The following is a 22,474-nucleotide window of genomic DNA, read 5'->3' as shown; positions in this document are numbered from 1 at the left end:
AACTGGGAGACAACTAGAGAAGGATAACATTTTGAGCATACCAGTGAGAAAACAGAAAGTGAAAAGAACATAGGAAATATATGAAATAATAATGTGTGATACCTTCCCCAAGTTCACATCAGACATCAAACTGTGAATTCAGAGGCTCAGAGAACACCAACAGGCTAAATGCAAAACAGGTGAAGACCTTACACCTAAGTATATCATGATCAAACCACAAAAGCATCCAAGAAAATGTAAAATCGTACGCAAAATCACAGAGGGAAGACACCTTATGCACAGAGAAATAAAAACAAGCAAACAGGAAGAAGGAAAGGCGAAGTATCAAGAGGAGGGGAAAAAAAACCACCATCACAGAACGTAAAAATGCTGCCATTCTGAAAATTTAACCTTAAAAAAAGAAAAAAACATGGGGAAATTTGTTACCAGTCCACAAGGCTTTGCAAGAAATTCTCAAGAAGTTTCTCCATAAGAGAAGCATTAGAACAGCTTTATGCAATGAAAGGAAGGGTGTCAAAGAGTTCATAGAGGTTCAATGAACTATTGTTCTTTTTTGTTTCAACTGATCCAACGGATTACAGTTTGCTTCCAGTACTCTCAGCCAAATATCTGATGATGTATACTTGTATGTTTTTGAATGTATGCATGTGTGTGTCCATGGAGGCTTATTTATCGCCTTCTAGAGATGAATGTTACAATGATACAAGGACAGCATGCAGCAACTAAGACTATTTTGTTATTATAAAAAACTCACATAAGCAACATAGTCCTACTTGGGAGAATCCCAAATGTATAACATAAACCACAAGAAAGGAGTAAAGGAAAAGTATCATTGATTTATTAAAGAAAGAAAATGGAATTATATAAAAATACTCAATTAAAATGATACATAGCAGAAAAGTGAGCACACCAGTGGGAAATAGTAGTGAGAGGAGAATAAGCAAAGAATGAAAGTAGCCAGTAGCAAACATTAAAAAACATGGTAGACATTACTCCAACTACACCAGTGGTCTAAAGGCACTGATGGGAAGGCTGGGATTGTCAGGATGAAATAAAACCAAGACCCAACTCATACATTGCATACAATCAGACAGATTCCAAATAAATGGTTGGGCGTGGATTCTGTGGTGCAACACATTAAAACATCACTTGGGATACCCAAAACACACATCTAAGTGCTTGGAATCAAGTGTTCTCTCTGCCTCCGAACCAGCCTTCTTGCTAATGCTCCTGAAAGGCGGGAGTTCTTGGATTTCTGCCGCTCACAGGGGAAACCTGAATGGAGTTCCTGGTTTCTGACTTCTGACTGGTCCACGCTTGGCTATGGGTATTTACTTGGGCTCCCTCTCTCTATTTTTTTTTTTATCAAAATAGCTAAATTTATTTTACTTATTTTATTATTAAGACTTATCATGAAAAATAAATAAATGTTTAAGTAAATGGATACATGGGTCATCACTGTGGGATTACAGCTGAAACTGCCACCTGTATCACCTGCATTCCATGTGGGTGCTGGTTTGAATCCTGACCACTCTACTTTTGATCCAGTTCCCTGCTAGTGGCCTGGGAAAAAGCAGAGGATAATCCAAGTTCTTGGGCCCCTTCTACCCATCTAGGAGGCTCAGGTGAAGCTCCCACTCCTGGTTTCAACCAGCAACTTTTGTGGTTACCTGGAGTGTGAACCAGTAGGTGGAACTTCTCACTTTTGGTGTCTCACTTATAACTCTGCCTTGCAAATAAAGGAAATACATCTTTATTTTTAAAACTTAAGCACATTGAGAAAGATACACCATGCTAATACCAATCAAGTGGAAGCAGCAGTAGATGCATTAACTTTAGACATAGCAGATTTCAAAGCAAGGACACTCACCAGAAATATAAAGAAGCATCATATAATTTTAAGAGTCAGTTATTCAAGATACAAGATTTCTTAAGGCTTATTCACCTGACAACAAAGTGTCAAAATACATGAAGCAAAAACTAATAGAACTAGAAGGAAAAATAAATTATGCTACTATTGAAACTGGAAAATTGAACAGCACCCTCCCAGAAATGGACTGGTCCAAAAGGCAGAACTGAGTCAGGCCCAACAACATCATTCATCAACTGGATAGAAAGGCCATATTGGGTGGGGAGAGGCAAGCATCACGGTACTACATACAATGCATCCATCTATAACAAAGTGGTGATTTGACTCCTAGCTACCTTACTTCCCATTCAGCTCCCTGGAAATACAAACAGATATGGCTTGAGTACTATAACCCACATGAGAGACCCTTAGAATTTCCTGGTTCCTAACTTCAGCTTGAAGCAACTGATGTGGCCATTTGTACAAACAGTGGATGAAAAAGCTCTGGCCTGCTCCTACTTGCTCTTGCTCTCTCCCTCTTTCTCACTCTTTCTTTCTTTCAAACAAAATGAAAATAATTTTAGCAACTAACTCAAAATAAATCACAGACTTAAATGTAAAAAACTAAACTATAAAGCTGTATAAATCATGCAGCAGAGAGCAAAATCTAGATGACCTTGTGCTTGGCAATAAAGTTTCAGTTGTGACACCAAAGGCAGGAATCATGAAAGAGTTGATGAATTAGATTTTGCTAAAGTTTTCTGTCCTGCAAAAGGCACTGTCAAGAGAATAAAAGAAAAACCCACAGACTGGCAGAAAATATTTGCGAAATACTGATCTGATAAAGAGCATTTATCCAATACACAAAAAAGTACTCTTACAATGTTATAATAAGAAAATAAGCAGTCAGATTAAAAATGGGCCAGAAAATGAACACCTTTTGATTTGATTGTTGGATTTGGACCTTCTTTTTCTTTTTAGATTTATTTTATTTTTAATTGGAAAGTCAAATATACAGAGACAGAGAAGGAGATCTTCTGTCATTGATTCACTCCCCAAATGGCCACAACGGCTGGAGCTAAGCCAAGCCAAGCTAAAGCCAGGAAGCGGGGAGCTTCTCCTGGTCTCCCACACGGGTGAAGGGTCCCAAGACTTTGGGCCGTCCTCCACTGCTTTTCCAGGCCACAAACAGAAAGCTGGATGGGAAGCAGAACTGCAGGGACACAAACTGGTGTGCATATGGAATCCCAGTGCATGCAAGGCAAGGACTTTAGTCACTAGGCTACCTCGTCAGGCTTGGGATTTAGCCCTTTTTTGCACACCTGTGGGACTGTGGTTGTTCATTCTACTTTGTACCTGTTGAATACCATGGTCAGTGGTGCATGAATCTTGTCATTAAGGAGTGCATTGAAATCTTGTTTTTGTGAAAGTTGAAGAGTAAAATCAAAAGAAGAAAGGAAGGAAGAGGGTGTGGAGGGAAAAAGGAAGGAAGCATGTGGCCTATATACTTGTACTTATGGTACTTAGGCTAGAGATAAGATTTGCTCTCTTCTGCATGTTAAAACAGTTTAAAAAAATAAAATGGGTCAGAGACCTCACCAAAGAAAATGCAGATAAATAAATATGAGAAGATGGTCCACATCAAATGCAAATTACAACACTGAGATGTTAGAACACACTTGCGAGAAAGGTTGATCCAAACACCAATAACCAAATGCTGGCAAGGATATGAAGCCACAGGAACTCTGATTAATTGCTTGTGGGAATGCAAAATGTTGAAAGTTAATTTGGCAGGTTTCTTACAAAAGTATTACCAAAGAAGCATGCAACCACACTCCTTTATGTTTGCTCAAAGGAGTTGAAAGCAAAGGATTTATTCATAATTGCTGAAATTTTTGGTGAATGGATACACTGTGATATATCCAGAAAAGGGATACTATTCTAAAACTAAAAGTTAATGAGCCATCAAATCATGAATAGACTTGGAGGAGAGATGAGTTCAAAGAGAATGGTTAAAGAAATTATGTTACATTTACTCCCTGGAATACTACTCAGCCATTAAAAAGAATGAAATTCTACCATTTACAACTAGAGACCATTATGCTCAGTGAAATAAGTCAATCCCAAAAAGACAAACACAATATGTTCTCTCTGACATAAGGAAACCATCATGCAAATTGGAATGTATAATGATGGAGTAACGGAGACTACCATATCCAGATGTGAAGGCACAATGTAACATGCATCCCTACTTCCAAATCAAAGTCCACTTTCATTGGACTCCCAGTGAAAGTGTTGAACATATCTAGAAAATGGGATGATGGAATGTTTGACATTGTCTGTACCAGCAATATTGGAGCACACTTAAATAACAGACTGATGGATTTGTAATTACATATAAGGAACCGTACTGTTGTGACAACATGGGGGAAAATCAGTCCAGGGTGGGAATTTGGGAGGGGGAATCCCAGACTCCATAGAATTGTACCATAAAATTCAAACTTTTAAATGAAAAATTTTTAAAAAATTTGACAGACAGGAAAAGTTTGGTGAAAAGGAAAGTTCAGACAAAATCTACTTAGGGGGACAGTATTGTATAGGATAGACATTGTCTGTGATGTCACCATCCCATTTGGGCACCAGTTTGTGTCCTAATGCTCAACTTCTTAGCCAGTTCCCTCCAAATGTCCTGGGGAAAGCAGCAGAAGATGATCCAAGTGTTTGTATACCTGTCACCCACATGGGATGAAGCTCTGGCTCCTGGCTCTTTGCTCCAGCCTGGCCCCGCCTTGGCTGTTGCAGCCATCTGGGGAGTGAACCAGTCGATGGAAAATATCTCTGTTTCTTTTTCTTTATGTGCATTCTGACCTTCAAACTAACATAATCTATTTTTTAAAATTTACTTTAACCATAAATACATAAATAAATCAGAAGTAAATAATAACAAAATATGAGTCAAAATAAACTAGTCAAAATAAAGTCACAAAAACAATAGATTTTAAAGGTAATAATACCAGGGACATTAAGGATCATTCTAAAATAGTAAAGGGGAAGAATTCATAAAAGTTGTGTAAAACCTCAAGTGTTTGCCTTTCCTCATCGTAACTTAAAAACATGTGAGGAAAATTGAATCTTAAGAGAAATAAACAAATCAGCAATTATACTTGGTGATTTCAGCTCCCCTTTCCAATAATTGATAGGACAAGTACACAATCAAGAAGAATATAGATTTGGGGGCCAGTGTTGTGACACACCTAGTTAAGATGCTTCCTGCAAAACATCTCATATAGGTGACAGTTCTAGTCCCTGCTGCTGTCCTTCTAGTATGACTCATGCTAAAGCACCTGGGAACGCAGCAGAAAATGGCCCAAATCTAGGAACTCTGCACCTACCTGCCAGATCTGAAGTCAGGCACAGGCCCAGCCACTGTGACCATTTGGAGAGTGAATCAGTAGATAGATTATTCTGTATTTCTTCCTCTCTGTATAGCTCTGCCTTTCAAATCTTTTTTTTTTTAGATAACATAATTTGAATGATAGCAATTAACTTGATCTAAATGACATTTATAGACTATGCCTCCAACAATACTTAAGACCTACCATGTTTCTCCACATGCTGGCATTCCATACAGACTCAAGTGCTTGGGTTGTCACATACCGGTTTGAGTCCCAAGTCTGCCTCTGATCCAGCTTCCTGCTAATGCATACCCTTCGAAACAGCAAGCTATGCTTCAGGTACTTGGTTTCTTGCCATTCACAAGGAAAAACCAAATTTAATTTTTGGGCTCCTGACTTTGACCTCACCCAGTCCTGGCTGTTGTGGGTTTTTGAAACTTGAATCAATGGATAGAAAAACTCTTTCTTTCAAATAAAAGTAAAATTTAAAACAAATTAGGGCATGTTAGGCATTGAGGTGCAGCAGATTCAGCTATAATTTGGCATCCCAAAAGAGCACTGGTTTGGTCCTTGCTTTTCTGCTTCAAAAATCAGCTCCCTGGGGATAGGCTAATGCATCCTGAGAGAGAGCAGGTGATGGAAACCTGTGTGGAAACCTGATGGAGTTCTTGGCTTGATTGGCTGTAACCCTGGCTCTTTCAGACATTTGAGGGGAATGAATTAGCAGATAGAAGATCTCTCCCTCTCTTTCCTTTCTGCTTTTCAAGTAGATGAAAATAAATACACATTTAAAACTATCCTGAAGAACTTCCGTGTGGAAGACGGTGTTTTCTACCTTCACTGACTTCTCCAACATCTTTATATTATCTCTACTGCTATTTACTTATCAAGCGTCCTTAAATAGGTCATCTGTTGATTCAGATTCATTCATTTAAAAAGGAATCTTGTTGTAAGCCTAAAAGAAAAATTGGCATCACTTACGGTAAATAGAAGACAGTTACGTGTAAAAATAAATTCGGTGAAACCAAAACAATGTTATTAATATCTAAACACATACTGTTGCTAGTGTTCAGAAATCCAAAGCTAAAACCTCCTATCTCTGTGATGAAAAGATTGGTAAGTGTTCTATGTCATACTGCTACTCCCCCAAAACAAAGACTTAACACTGGACTCATTAACTACTAACAGAATGTATTGTGTGATTTCGTTTATTGTGGTTTTGCATCACCACAAACATCTCTCTTGAAATACTTCAAATTGCATTCTTATGCCCCATTCACCAGAAATGTGCATGCTGAAGCCCCAACACCCAAGGTGATGATGGACCCCTTCAGGAGTGATTAGCTGCAGTCCTCATGAATGATGGCAATGCCCTAATAAAAAGAGCCCCGGAAAGCTCCCTCACAACTTCCACCATCTGAAGGGATGCAACAAGGAGAGGCCATCCGTGAACCAAGGACACCAAATCTGCTGCTCCTTCGATCTTGGGTTTTCATTCTTTAAAACTATGATGACAAATTCTGTTGTTTATAAGCCACCCATCCTTTAGTGTATAGCAATTGCAGCAGCCTGAATGGACTGAAACAGGATAGAGAGACCTTGTACACACAGCAAATGGAAACCCATCTACATGAGACACTAACTCAAAACTGGTTTTGCTCCTGCTGAAGGAAAGGTGACAAGTTATAAAGACAGACGAAGGAGAATGGACACATCAGTGTTCTGGGACTCCTGTCATAAGTCGTCACTAACCTGACTTTAACACAAGAAAGTTATTCTCTCGCACGGTGCTGGAGACTGCAAGTCCGGAAATCAAGGCAGTGGCAGGTCTGTGCTCTCTAAAAAGTTCTAATATAGACTCCTTAGCACCTTGTCAGCTTCCAGGTGCTTCGAGTGACCCCAGTATGCAAGTATTCACATGGCCTTCTTCTGCTTCTTCCTGTCTCCCTTCTGTGTGCCTCTAATTGTTCTATTAGATAATTTCCATTTAGTTATTTGCCCATATGGAAATGGCTCTATATTTTAATTTAAGGTAGAAATTCAAATAAATATTTTGCCATACAGAGAGCCAGACCAATCTTCCCAACACTGTTCTGTTAGCCAAATAATCTACTATTCATAAAGAGCTAAATGGTGGAGGGTAAGAAAGATAGAGAGACCCAAACTGGTCAAAAACATGAAATAGTAGTTTATCTGCAGTAGATTAAACTGCTATATAGGATATGCACACCACACATCGAAGTATTGATTAGAGTCCTTCTGGTTTAGTTCCCATTAATGCACCAGAGAAGCAGTGAATTATGGTTCAATTATTCAAGTTGAACCACCCACGTGGGAGATCCAGGAGTGTCTGGCCTCTAGCTGCAGCCTTGCCCAACTCCAGCTGTTGTGAACATTTCGGAAGTCCAGCCTGACAAGACTCACACCCAGTCCCAGCATTTGCCATCTGTTGCTGTGGCGTAGGCTGACTGATCCTCACCTATTCTGGCTTTCATGTGCACCAACAGGTACAGCACCCTAACCCAACCTGTCACATCCCCAGACCAGCCTGCCCCCAGGTCCAGCTCTCACACTCACCAGTGGGAGTAGCAGCCCAGCGAGGGAGTCCCTGAAGTTCCCTTACCAGGCTTGCTCCCAGCCCTAAGTTTTGCATTTGCCAGCAGGTGCCGTGGCCCGGTCTAAGGTGGCCAACCCCTCGTCTCGGCACTTGCCAACAGATACTACAGCCTAGCTCAGACCAGCCCATCCCTAATCCAGCTCTTGCCTGTGGCTCCAGCAGCCTAGCCCAGCCTGGCCCCTCCATACCCCTCATGTGAACTGGCAGATGCTACAGTCCAGCCTAGCCTGGCCTGCACCCTGTCTTGGCTCTCGCTGTGTCAATGTGTGCTGAGGACTGAGCCTGCCTGGTCCACCCCTAGGACCAACACAAATGCATGCCAAAAGGTATTAACTTTTCTAATCACAATGAAACTGGGGGACAGTCTTTATGAGATCTGCATCTCTGGGCCTCTGGTTAATGTTGCTTTCACCCCTGGGGTAACTCATGCTCACCAGTGAGACCTGGAGGACTCTTTCTGCTTTGTTCTCTTGCAGGTTAGTGAATGTCACTCCACGGTCTCCTGCAGCTCTGAACCTGAATCTGTTGAAGCCATATTTTATAGAGTCACCTGACTTCACCTCAAAACACAAGTTGATCCATCTGTAAACCATTACTCCAGACCCATGCCTGCCAGTACACCTGCAAATGAAGGTAAAACGTGAATAATGCATCCTGTAGCTTTGGCATGGCAGCTTTCAGCTCTCCACATCCCAGGAACATCTGAGCCTTCCTTGTAGGTCCTGGGGAAGGCTATATCTCCATTCCACTCCTGCAGGCCCTTGCTGCTTGTGTACAATCCACAGCACAAAGTACTCTTTGCCAGGCCTATTGCAATGGCTGAATTACCTAATCCTCACCTTGCATGCCCTGGGATTCCATATTGGCACCGTTTCGTGTCCTTGCCATTCCACTTCATATCCAGATCCCTTTTTTGTGGCCTGGGAAAACAGTAGAGGGTGGTCCAAAGCCTTGGGAGACCTGGAAGAAGTTCTTGGCTCCTGGCTTCAGCTCAGCTCAGCTCCAGCTGGTGTGGGGCTACTGGGAGAGTGAACCAACAGACTGAAGATCTTTCTGTCTCTTCTTGTGTCTGTAAAATTGCCTTTCTAATAAAAGTAAAATAAATCTTTAAATAATAATAACAAAGTACCCTTTGTCCTGTAGTGAAATCATTATGATTCACAAAAAAAAAAAAAAAAAAAAAGATTATGACCCAAGGAAATGAGAGATCACAAGAAGGAACAAGACAGTGATGAAGCAAAACCCGCAACAAACAGAGCACTCGCCTGAGTTTATGAGGAAGAATTCATCTTCTTTGAGCCCTCATTAAGCAGGCCTGATGATTAATAGAAGAGACAATACCACAGACATCTCACTTGTACAGCTTACACTATTCTAACTGGAAATGGAAAGTGAAAAAAACTTTCCATTCACTTTCACTGTGCCCAGATCAGCAACAGAACAAATCTCTTCGTGGAAATTTTAAACCAGTGGCACCAAGATCCTGAAGAATTTATTCAACGAATTGTAACAGAGGAGGAAGCATGCCTTTACCAGCGTGACACAGGAGACAAAGCCCAGTCAACACAACGGCTACAAGAGTCAGGTCGTCCGGTCAAAACAAACGAGGAGCGGTCAAAAGCAGAGACCCAGCTGCTCCACTTCTGCTCCAGCTTCCTACTTACGGCCTTGGAAAACAGCAGAGGTTGCCTCTAAATAAATAATTTGTAAAACTTTGATGTATGTACACAATGAAATGAGTATTTTAGGTAATAAATAAGCAGTACAAAATATATTCAACATCACTACTCATTCGGATACAATTAAAACAATTAAATACCACTCAATGCCTACCAGCTAAAATTTTTTTTATTGTGAAGTAACAAATATTGTTAAGGTTGATTAGAAACTGAAAGTCTAATGTCCCATTGATGAGGAAAATGAGGGATCTGCAAAAAACAGCAGTATAGTGGTTCCTTCCAAAATAAGCACAGTGGGTAGGCACTTGGCCTTACGGTTAAGATGTCACTTGAAGACTCGGCACCATAGCCTAGTGACTGAAATCCTCGCCTTGCATGTGCCAGGATCCCACATGGGATCGTGCTCTACTTCCCATCTGGCTCCCTGCCTGTGGCCTGGGAAAGCAGCCAAGACTGACACAAAGCCTTGGGACCCTGCACCTGAGTGGGAGACCTGGCAGAAGCTCCTAGATTCTGGCTTTAGACTGGTTCAGCTCTGGCTGGTGTGGCCACTTGGGGAGTGAATCAGCAGTTGGAAGATCTTTTTCTCTGTCTTCTTCTCTGTAAATCTGATTTTCCAATGAAAATAAGTAAATCCTTTAAAAATAATAATAATAAGATGCCACTTGGGCCGCCCACAGCCTGTACTAGAGTGCCTATGTTTGAGTCCTAGCTCCTCTCCAATTTCCAATATATTGCTAATCAGCCTGCTGAGAGGCAAGAGGCAATGATGTTTCAAGTACTTGGCTCTGGCAGCCATACCTGAAACCTGGATTGGATTCCTGGCTTTCGGCTTTAGGCTAGCCCAGCTCTGGATGTTGTGGGACACACAGATGTGAACCAGAGATGGAAAATGTAGTTCTGTTTCTCTTTTTCTTTCTCTCTGCTTTTCAAACAAATAAGACAAAAAACTTTAAAAAAAAAAAAAAGATAACAGTTAAATACAAGATTATCATATGACCTGGTAATACAAATCCTAGGCATATGCTCAATATAATGTAAAAAGGAAAAAAAAGTACTCAAAGAGCTATTCATATGCTAATGTTCACAGCAGCATTATTCATGGTGGCCAAAAACTGAATCAGCTAAATACTCACCAATGCATGACTGAATAAAGAAAATATGTGAGACATAAACTACAAAATATTATTCAATCACAAAGAGGAACAAAGTTCTGTTACATGCCACAGCACAGAATGAGTATTATTAACTTTGTTCTAAATGAAATAAGCCACATACAAAAGAACAAACCTAAGATGATTCCATTTACATGAAATGTCTAAAATGGGAAGTCATGGGGATAGAGGGTAGATTAGAGGCTAATGGGCTGTGGGAAGGTGGACCGGTAAGTTACTGCTTAATGCGCACAGAGCTTCTGTTTGAAGCAACAAAAGATTTGGAAACAAGATGCCTCTGACGATTGTATCATTCGTTTCAACAATCCTGATGCAGGCATCAAGAGAGAGTTTGGCAGCTGCCTGCAGTGTGGAGGTGGCCACCTCTCCTGGCTGAAGGGTTTGTCTCTGACATCTGTAGAATAAGTGGGTACAGTTAAGGGAAGAGGCAGGCCAGCTCCCAGCCATCTCCAAACCCTGCCCAGCACAGGACAGTACCTGGCGCTTCCTGCTACCCTCCCAGAGCAACCTGTCCCAGCTTGTCACTACTTTCCTTCTTCGGATCCTATTCCCCTAGGCTGGTAGGGCTGCTGGGGAGAAGCCATAGGCTCGCCTTGCCATGGGAAGCTGCACTGCAGTTGATCCCAGCCAGGAGAATTAATTGCCTTGGAAAGAGCTGTACTCAGCTCCCAGGGGAGTGGCCGGAATGCAGCTGCTGCTGCTCTCACTTCCAGATGCACCTGGTGACCTGGGTGTGCCCCTGGGGCAAACTGGGAAAGGACAGCCTGGAAAAAAGAATTTGCCGAAGAACCCAAAACCTTCTTTGGTAGATGAGGAAATGAATCGCCATCTTGCCTGCCTTGATCAGCACCCAGGGCACTAGGTGTAAAATGAACATTTGGTGTAACTGAGCCAACCATCATGCCTGACCCTAAGGCAAGAGCAGCCCAGAGAAGGGCCCAAAGCATCACAGCCAGTGCCCAGCAGAGCCAAAGAGGACAGGCCCTCCTAGCAGATTCTGTTTTTCCTAAAACGTGGTTTTTCTTCCCCCCAGCAAAAGTTAAATTCCTTATGGTGGCCTGCACGGCTTCCTATGGTTCCCAGAACCTGCCCAAGTTCCCTTCCCTCTTTTCCCCATGCCCCTCCACAGCTCCACACAGCGGGTCCCTGAGAAACACAGACACTCTCCCATTCTGCCTTAGCATCCATTTCACTAGTGTCCCACCCTCTCTCTAAGTATCTCTGGCCGTCTCAGTCCACCAGCCTGGCCCTGCGGGCCCTCTACCCCCATTTCCCCAGCACCACTCTTCTCTCTTCATTCTAAATCCTGTTCCCAGTGGGGGAGCAAATGGACCAACTGACAGATACTCAGTAAATTTGCTCTAAAGAGTCTCTAAACCCAGGCCCCTCTCCAAGGCTCTGATGGTCCCCATCTGAGACTTCTGCTAGATGAACTGGCCCTGTTTTCTAAGTTAGAAAGCACTGCACATCACAGCATCAGTGTTGGGAACAGGATTAACATCTGATTCAGTAATAAAGATTTTATGTGCCTGAATCTCAAATGGCCAATGTCTCCCTCAGTTGAGTATTTATTTGTTTTTATCTTATTTTATTTGAAAGGCAAGGTGACAGGGATATAGAGGACGAGAGCTACTTTCCATCTGCTGATTCACTCCCCAAATGGTTACAAGGTCCAGGACTGGACCAGCCAGAGTCCAGGAACCTGGAACTCTATTCATGTGTGTATGTGGGGGGAGGGGGGGAAGACAGACAGACAGAGAGACAGAGAGAGACAGAGAGAGAGAGAGAGGGAAACATGATAAGTCACTATCATCATTCATTCTACTACTGCTTGATATTCAGTTTATCTGATTGGCAACAAGCAAGCAGGAGCAGAGACTTACAGTGCCTTTTTGTAGGGGGGCAGGATTGTGTAAATCCACACCCTGTCATTTTCCTTACAACTTTGCTGCTGTGATTTAAATAAAATATGGTTCTCATAATCATACAGACATTTAATCCTAAAGTTGATGATACTGAGGGTGGAAATAAAATCCAAAGATGATGTTTGGGAGAAGAACCTAATGGCAGGTCCCTTGATCACTGGCAGCAGCACACCTGTGGAGGGTAGGTCTCAGGAGCAGGTGGGCTTTAAAAGCCAACTTAGATTTAGCTTCTCTAGCTCCGTCTCTTCCAGGCTTGCCATGTGAACATAACTCTACATAAACTCGGGCATTGCCATCTGCTGTCAACATCAGCTGAACCAGTCAGGCAGGCCGGATCTCAGCCTGTGAACCTCCAAAACTGTGAGCTGGAAACAAGTAGCTGTTTCAGGTCTCATCTCCATTTGGCATCTTAGGTAACTGAAATTCAGAGAACGCAAAAGCCTTGGAGAGGATCACACTGCTGGCAGAGGATAAGACCAAAGGTTCAAGTTGGTGTTCTTTCTTCCAGACACTCATTAAGTATTTATCACAAGCACAGAAAACAAAAGGCTCAAGAATATAAAAGACTGAAGACCAACAGGCTTCAAAAGAGGGAAGAGACAAGAAAGGTTGCAATACAGAGGCCAGGCCTGCTTGGGACAGAGAGTGGACACATTGCAAGTCCTGGCAGCACATGACAAATGGAGCAAGTGGAGACAGAAGAGAGGCATTGCTTTCTGTGGTCTTCAGAAACGCTTTCTCACTGTAGCCTCAGGACAAACTGCCTAGATCATGCACCTGTCATAGTGTTTAAGACTCTTCAAATCTTGTGACTCCAGAGCCATCTTTTTACCCTCCCTAAATACTGACTGCCTCATTGTCACAAGAAATAACAGCTACTGCCAGGGGCAGAGAGGCTCAGGGAGGGCCAGCAACGTGGACTAGGACCCTTGGACATCATCGTGACCTGGAGGGCAAGGCCGGGACCACTTTGGAACTCAGACAGCACAAGTTCATCCTCCCAAGCTGTGTAGTCTCTGTTGGAAAGGCCTCTGCCAGGAGATAGCTGCTCCAATCCAGAGCCCATGCCCTCTGAACTTCACAGAGGCGGCTGAGAATATCAATGACTCCTTCATCCCTACCAAAGCTTCCTAGAAGCACCCCACAGCACTGTGGAGAAGCAGTCCCTGCCAGGAGCTAGCATCCTTGTTCCTGTGCTCTCCACGGCTAGAGACAGATAGCTGGGCATCCCAGGCTGATGTGTACCCAACAACACCCCAACCAGCTGTAAACTGGGATCTTTAACTCCACAGCTCACAGTGTGTCTCTAGACACCATAGGAAATGTGCCTACCTTTTGTCCAATTCAAAGAACCATCAAGAGTGAGAACTTCCTGTACATGCCTATTTCTTTTACTATAACAAAATATCTGAGACTGAAGGACTTATAAACTAAGCAGTATATGGTTTCCGTTTTGGAAACAGAAAAGTCCAAATAGCATTTGTGAGAACCAAGGTCTGACTCGTGCTGTGGCATCATGACAGTAACGTTCAAGAGGCAGAATCATACAGCTTGACAGGTAGCTCGAGCACAGCTCAGGCCCATGAGAACTCAGGTCCTACCAACCCCATTAATCTCTTCCCCGGGCACAGCCTCCTGTGACCTAACAACTCCTAGGAGTTGAAAGTCTACCACCTTCCAACACTGTCACACTGAGGACCCAGTCTCCAACACAGGGACCATTGATGCACGCACACATTCACACCTGCACACACATCCTAAGAATGCAGGCTCAGTCTGGTGTGGTAGGAGGACATCACCAATGCCTGGGTTTCCTTCCAATGTGAACTTTGCCATCTTCAGACCCTCCTCTCTTCTCAAGTGGAGGTTCAGCCTCTTGACTCACGCTACAGGGTTCCACACATGGTTACCACAAAACTGCTTCACCTGGTAAATTCATTCCTGTCCAGTCACTCATACAGTTGCTCACAAGATGAAGGAGGGGACATCAAGTGAAGAGGCAGATGGCCTTGACTGATGACATCAGGCAAGTGAAATAAAAATCAGCTTTCTAGAACTCTCTTCCAGAAATTGCTCTGTATACAAGGCAGTCTCTGCACTGCAAAAGAGCAAGGCAACGTCAGCCTACTGAGGCCTAGGGTTGAACATTTTTGGAGAACAGGCACTACCTACCTGGCCTCAAGTCAAGACTTGATGAATTTCCAACCAAGAAATCCAGGGTGTTAGTGGACCTAGAGCAGGAAGGGACCTTGGTCCTGCTAAATCGCCTGGAGCTTTTGTAACCACCCCCCTCAACTTTGTCCACAGGTGATGGTGCATTTGGGTGGAACCTGTTCTGCTCTTCCCTGGCCCATCAGGGACTCAGGTGATTACTGTGTAGCCATGGGCGAAGGGGGTGGTAACAGCCGCCAAGAGGGAGGTGGAATCTCCCTCGGAGCTTTTGCACAAGGGTGAGTAGCTGAAATGGAGCCTTCAAATAGTTTCAGTTTTTCCAGGTACAGCTTATCTACTTCACAGATGGAATACAGACTACCGGAGGTTCTGCGAAAAACTGTGAGGACTGCCCTCTCCCTGACCCAGTCTGCAAAGTGCCCAGGTGCCCTGGAGCCCCAAGACGGCCTTGGCCTCTGGAAACAGGGATTGAATCCTGGAGGCTGCTGAAAAGCATGCTCTTGGCAAGTTTTCCTGGGAAGTGGGGTCAGCAGGCGGGGCTGGAGGTGGGCGAGCAAGGAGGGGTAAGTCTCATGCAGGCCCCCTTGTGGTCTGAGGGGTTCTCTGCAGGACCTAAACGACCTCACTGATGGAGGGGCGGGGAGGATGGGGGGGGGGTGCCTCCTGCTGCCAGCGCCAGTGTTTTTCTTCCCAGTGGGGTTATGTGATTCCCACGGACTACCTCTCTACAGAGAGAAAGCCTTGAGTATAGCACAGAATGTCTGCAGCACAAGGTCTGGGCTCAGAATTGACTTATAAAACAGGAGCATACATTGAAGCCTCCCAACTCTGCTGCCTGCATCACTGGGCCTCAACAGATATCCATGCCCTGAGCAACAGCAGCACCCAGCAGCGCAGGAGGCTCTGTGGTGCTGTACTGGGACTTCCCTTTCAGCCAAGCGCCAGCTCAGAGCTCCGCAGGTGTGCAGTGCACTGGGCCAGGACTCAGTCAGCACCAGCCCAGCAGCTCAGCTCCTGCCCCACCCAGGTGTGCCCACGGCTCCCTGGCTCTGCAGTCCTGGCCCTCATCACACCACTCTCGATCACCCCTTTGTCTTGAGTGTTCAGTGTTCATACTGCTGGGTGTGTGCCCGGTTCATTACCTGCATCCCCCAGTGAGAGACCAGGCCAGACTATGAGCAGCAAGGGTAAGGGAGTAACTGAGTGAATGCCAGGCCCTTTATGGAGACTGGTGTCACAAAGATGAATTAAATGCTATCTCTTCTCAGGTCCACATAAAGTAATCATTGCAATTTGGCAAAATCATTATGATAAGAAAGTTCTAATGTAATACATAACAAAAATAGCTATTCCAAGATGTCTTGGAATAGTCTTGGAAAGAAAGTAAGAATTCCAGGCAGAGAAGAGGTGGTGCCCCAGGCGGTGGGCTCAATGGGAAAGATCAGAGCTTGAGGCAGAGAGCAGGAGGCAGTGGGCATCCAAGGGTTGGGACGGAAACAAGGGTCAGAGGAGAGTGGGAGAGCAGATAGAGGACACAAAAGGGATCTGAGCCAGGCCAAGCTGGGATGTGACCCTCACGGGGTTTTTCCATGAGGATTTTTTTTCCAGCTCTATCCAGAAGCAGGAGGTGGTGGGAACATTGTCTGCCCAGCCATAGGCAGGGACAAGGATGGCTGTGGGCAGGAAGTGGCAGATCAGCTAGCATGGGGAGGAGAACCCCTGGGAGACTTAGGAGAAAGGGCTCAGAGCCCAGAGGAAGAGGAGAGGAGGAAGCAGCATGAAGGAGACACGAGGTGAGGGCATCAGAGCCACAGTCCATTCTCCCAGCCCATCCTCATTCACTGAGCCACATCCCAGTGAGTTTGCCACTCCACCCCAACGACTCACAATCACTCCTCTGACGGAGACGGCTTATTTAGAACTCCAAGCCTGGCTAGGTAGTTCTGCTGGCAACACAGCTGCGGAGGGGACAACATGGGCACTTGGGTAAACACTGAACGAAGCGGTGAGTGAGTGAGTGAGTGAGTGCAGCGCAAGATCCACAAGCTTCTCATGGCTCATTCTCGGACAGACTCCTACCCATAAGCCTGTGCTTGGGCAAAAGATGAGCCCCTCGTGCCTTCCGGCCCCTAGCTGGAGTCCATGTGGCCAGGGCTTGCTGGCTGGCAGGCTCCCCTGGGATTCTCACTCATTTGTCTCTATATGCTTCTCCTGGAGGTCAGAGATTCATAGGCCAAGGAGGAAAAGGTTGAAACCTCTAGATTTCTCATCCATTTGTTGATTGCCCTGAAAGCCACTGAACACTTCTTTGCTGTTTCCTAAATCATCTCAGGCACAGCCTGACCTCGATTTCCATGACCTCTGAGCAAAGGCATAATAGCTGAGACACTGGAAGAGATTCCTTTCCCCATACAGAGCAATTTCTCCCTCCCACCATTTTTTTAATGCAAAGGCAGCCATTCAATAAATAATTAATGCTTGTTAATCTTTTAGCTATTTCTCCTGTTGTAAAAAATTAATTGGTCTTCCATCATCTTTTGCATTGTAACCCGGAGGTGTTTGGCACAGGTCCACCTCCCTGCTACAGCATGCCCCTGCTGAGGCTCAGGGGTGTGTGGCAAGGACAGTAGGCAGTCATGCCCAGCCTCCAGGTTCCGGGCATGAATGGGAGTGCACAGAGCGTAGCAGGCACTGCTGCACACAAACACTGCCTCTTTCTCCCGTAACAATGTTCTGAAACCTGTGAACACTCATTCTCACAGCTCCTATCTGGCAACGGCAGTGGAACAGGATGAACGCTGGGGTTGGAGAGCAGCTGCTGCCAGGACTCTGACTGAGGACATCAAGTGTCCAAGGGCCTCTTTGTGGCTTTTACCACTGATCTGCGGCTCGGTTTACCTCAGTTCGACTATCTGATCTACAGGAAGCAAGGCAGGGAGAGGTAGGCAGAGAGAGAACATTCTCAAGCTGTCTTGATTCCTCTAGGCCCAACTACTAAAATTTTCCCTCTTGTATATCGCAGACCAGTCATGCTGCCTCCTCCAAGATTAAAGCAGCCCATTCATACCTCCCTACCCCAGTGCCCAACTTGTACTTCCTCCTCAGTGCCTATTGACAAAGTTCTGTTGATGACTTACTTGTCTCCGTCATTTCCACGGGTCAGGAATCATGTCTGCCCTTTAGCAAATACCCTTTTCACCCATTTACAAGGCTCAGAAGCGTCTCAGAGAAGGGCAGAGAGGTGGCAGACTTCTGTAGGACAGCCAGGAAGCCTCGGTGAGAGCAAACAGCACACCAGCACTAGGCAGAGCTTGGAACTGACCTGCTTGGGGAAGCCAAGCAGCAATTCCATAGCTTCAGACTTCAGATGCTGTCAGGGGCATGGTTTCTGTCCCCACACCATCACTTATGCATGGAGCCACTTTCCAGCCTGTAGCCCCAGGATGTTATCAGGAAACACACCTCCCTCACAAGGCCTTGCTGGGGATTGCAAGAGAGGATGAATGCAGACAGCAGTGGCAAGCTGCAGAGCACTTAGTAAACAGAGGGCTGGTTGCTTCACCATCTGTGTGGTCCTCTGGCTCAGGAACTGCCTTCAGAGACACCCAGCCTGTGCCCAGCTGGGATACAGCCTGAATTCCAGTTTCTTGACTCTGGCTTCTAAAGGTAGTTTGGTGACAAACTAGCACAAGGTCAGGGCCATCCTAGCAAATCAGCCCCTTCTCATTTTTTAGGAAGGAAAAGAACTCACGCTCCAGATGTGCAGATGTGAACCACAGGAGGCTGTGCTCATATCCACCTCCCAAATTAATTCTTGTTCACTCAGCCGGTGGATCACGGAATAGGATTGGAAATCACTATCTTAGAAGACATTGGGCCTACAATGTCAGGATACACTTAAATAGCAGAACGATGGATTTATGACTGTTATTGAAAGACCATGCTATTGTAATAATATAGGGGAAATCAGTGGAGGGAGGGATATTAGAGAAGAAGGGAGGGGAAATCCCTGCCTATGGAACTGTATCATAATAGATAAATGATAGCTAAATAGATTAGAAAAGAAAATATTGGGTACTTCATAAGACCTACAGTGCTGGAGAGAAAACCTTCATTCCGAATGAAGGGTCAAGGGGAGGGCATAACCATGAAATCGCCCTGCCACACCAGCGTCCCACAGCAGAGTGCTGGTTCAAGTCCCCAATTCCAATCAAACTGCCAGCTGATGTGCCTGGAAACGCAGAGGATATAATGGCTTGAGAGATTGTACTGCTACTATGCATGAGGGTGACCTCAGAAGGAGTTTAAGGGAACCAACCGGAAATGCTGGGGAAAAAAGCCATGAGGTTGGGAATGGAAGTGAATTCATGCAATAGCAAATAGGCAATCCAATTTGGCCAAAAAAACAGGAGAGTTGAACTTGGGTGTGCATCTTTGAGAGAGTGAGGAATCAAGAAGCTGAGGGTTAAATCTGTGTACCTGTGGGCAATCCTGCCACCACCACAACAAAGCACAGAAGTCACTGAGACATTCTTTGACTGTGAGCCAAAGACTCATGACATTCACAAATCTCATACCTACTCTCATTGTTACCTAGCTGCAGGCAGTGCTCTAGCCTAGGAGTCCATCCATGCTGGCTCATGAAAGAACAGACAAAGGCCACTGACCAGGTTGACCTGATCCCAGCCCTCAGAGCCTGTCCAGTTTTCCAGGCATGGCAACTGCACAGAACACAGGGCCAGGCAACCCTAGACCCGACACTGGCTCTGCCACTTATTGGCTGTGTAACTTCTTCACGCAGATCCTCTGGCATCTGTGAACCTTGAATTCTTCATTGTCAGTCAGAGATCCTTGTATCCACCCTGCTTACCTCACTAGGAGTCTATGGATGAGTCAATGACAAAAGTGCTTTGTCAGCAGGGTCTTACTGACATACAGATGAACACACAGGTCAATGGAGTAATACAATGAACTGGAAATCCAATCTACAGCATGAGAACAGTTAATACAAAATGGATCAGTGATATAAAGCATAAGAACTAAAGCTATCAAATTCTCAGACACTGCTGTGGTGTATCAGATAAAGCCACAGACAATGGTGCTAGCATTCCATAAGGGTGTCAGTCTGAGACCCAGCTGCTCCAGTTCTCATCTGGCTTCCTGTTAATGTGCTTGGCAAAGCAGTAAAAGATGATCCAAGTGTTTGGGTCCCTAAATCCATGTGAGAGACCAAGAAGTAGCTTCTGGGCCAGTTGCAGGTGCTGTGACCAATTGGAAGACCCTTCTTTCTGTGTCTCCCTCTATTTTTGTAACTCTGCCCTTCAAACAAATACACAAATAAATAAATCATTTAAGAAAACTAAAAAACAGAAGTGCTTTGTCAGCTGTAATGCATGAACAGAGTACAATGAATTATTGTTACTCCTTTGAGGTGGTGGAGTTGATTTCTGTCATCTGCCCCTTCCCTTTTGCAACATGATCACCCCTTCTGCTTTCCATGGGACATTCAGATGGCCTCTCCTCCCAGCCACTGCGGTGTCTTCATGGAGTCAGCCCTGAAGACATACCTCAGATTCTCCTCAGGGGACCCCTGGCCCAAAACATCTGAGTCCCACTCCCCCAGGAAAGAAAAAAAAAATATCTTGATCATGCTTGACTGTTTTCCTTTGCCCCAAGCCATAATAGGAATCAAGTCCTGGGATTTTGGTGGACTTCCGTTTTCTACCCCTTGAGTTAGTGGCATGTGCTGCAGTCATGGCTGTGCTTCTAGCCTGCTTGTCTTACATCTAGCGCTGACTTGCTCAGAACTCAGGCCTGCTCAAGATGGCAGAATCAAGCCAAAGACCTCCTGGAGGAAGGAAGAACCAGAATCTAAGGTGCTGAAAGCGAACAGACCCCGGTTCCCATCATCGCCCCTCGCAGGCCCCGTGACTGAGTTTCTCTCTTCCTCCCAAAGAGGAGGAGCTCACCGATTGCACAATACCTTAATGGAAAAAACAGCCACGGGGCAGCAACCTGGTGGGATTATATCCAAAATCATTATGTCATGAAAAAGTTTTCTCCAAGTACATATAGGCTGTCTTCCAGCAATTATCCCAAATCACTTTTTATAGGAAGAGGGGTTAGGGAGGAGGGGGTGCCAGGGGTTCACAGCCAGGCAGATACACAATCCCCAATTCATCTCTCTTGGCTCCCGCTCAGCTCACTTAAATAATGGGGTTATTCCTCAGCCCCCAGGCACTAGGCTCTCCTCTTGTCTGTCACCATCATCATCTTCCCATTTTGCTCATTAAGAGGGATTTTTGACATGAGATTTGCTAAGTTGGCATTTATCGTATTTCACAAAGCTTCAACTGTAGGAAGGCTTCTCAGGTTGGAAATAAGAATACTTTTGTCTTGGATGGGACGCACACCATGCGGGGCACCCCATCATGGGGTCATGTAACTGGTGGAGGGGTGTGTTCAGCCCAATGGACATCAATCAAGACTTCTTCTAGTCCCAGCTCTGTCTAGAAACAGCAGGTCATGTCCGGAATCTGGACAGGGCACAGTAACTGTCCCAGTCACATCTGGCTAAAAACCCTAGGAAGGTTCACAATGAACTGGGTAGAGCAATTATTGGTCTGATTTCCCTGCACAGAATACCTGATAGGATGGTGGAGCACAAATCATTTTTTAGTAGCTCCAAGTTCACTGCTGCTTATGGAGGGAATATGAGACACATCAGTGCAGGATAGCAAGGGAGGTGGACAGCAAGCACAGCAAGGGAGAGGCCTGAGTGGAGAGAGGCAGGTGTGGAGGGTGGAAACAGCAATTTTCTGCAGATGATCTAGGAGACAACCCGCCCCAGGACAGGCCACCCAATTTGGGGACCAGTTCCACTGGGCTGAAGCTAACCAATCAGAACCTCAAGGAAGGGGATGGAATGTCAGGAATGGGAATCTGCCTATACACCTGCTATAGGACTGCTCAGTAGCAATGATGGCTTCTGAAAGGTCCCTCTGGGCAATTAGGGGCCTGGTTCCAAGGCCACAGACCTGAGTCAGCAAATGACCAAGTAGGGAAGCCCCTCACTGCCATGTCCACATGAAGATTGTCAGAGCTCAGCAGATTCCAGAGTGTTGTGTTTGATATTAAGAGTTTTTTAATATTATGAAAGAATTTATAAACACCTAATAGAGAGAACTTGATTCTTTACAGCTTTAAGAAGCAAAGTTCTTCTTACTGAGAATTTATGTGCATAATCTGTAGCTTTAACAATCTCCTAACCCAGCCAAATTCTTCCCAGGATAGAGCCCGTGGCAATGGGGGAAGTCCCACAATGAACTCAACCCAGTCTCCCCATGAAATATTAATATTAATGTTTTTGTTGATATGATACAGATATCATTAATAGGTTTCCTGGTTTCAACACTCCAACAAGGACAGGGAAAGTCCCGGGCGTAGAACAAAGTTCAGTCACTTCACTTCCCACTCATACTGTTCTTCAACTATTGATTGGTATCTGCACTTAGAGAGGTGGGATCTTCCCTCAGGGACCTGCAGAGAATGGAAGGAACAGGCCTCTTCTAGGGGACCAGAGACACTGTGGGACTAGAACCAGAAAGAGATCAAGTCTATCTAATGCCAACCGCAGCATCAGATTTTACCATGTATTTTATA

Source organism: Ochotona curzoniae, unplaced genomic scaffold (genome assembly GCF_017591425.1).
Source record: "Ochotona curzoniae isolate NIBS_2020 unplaced genomic scaffold, NIBS_Ocur_1.0 contig_832, whole genome shotgun sequence".
Lineage (NCBI taxonomy): Eukaryota > Metazoa > Chordata > Mammalia > Lagomorpha > Ochotonidae > Ochotona > Ochotona curzoniae.
Note: the sequence above shows the minus strand (reverse complement) of the source record.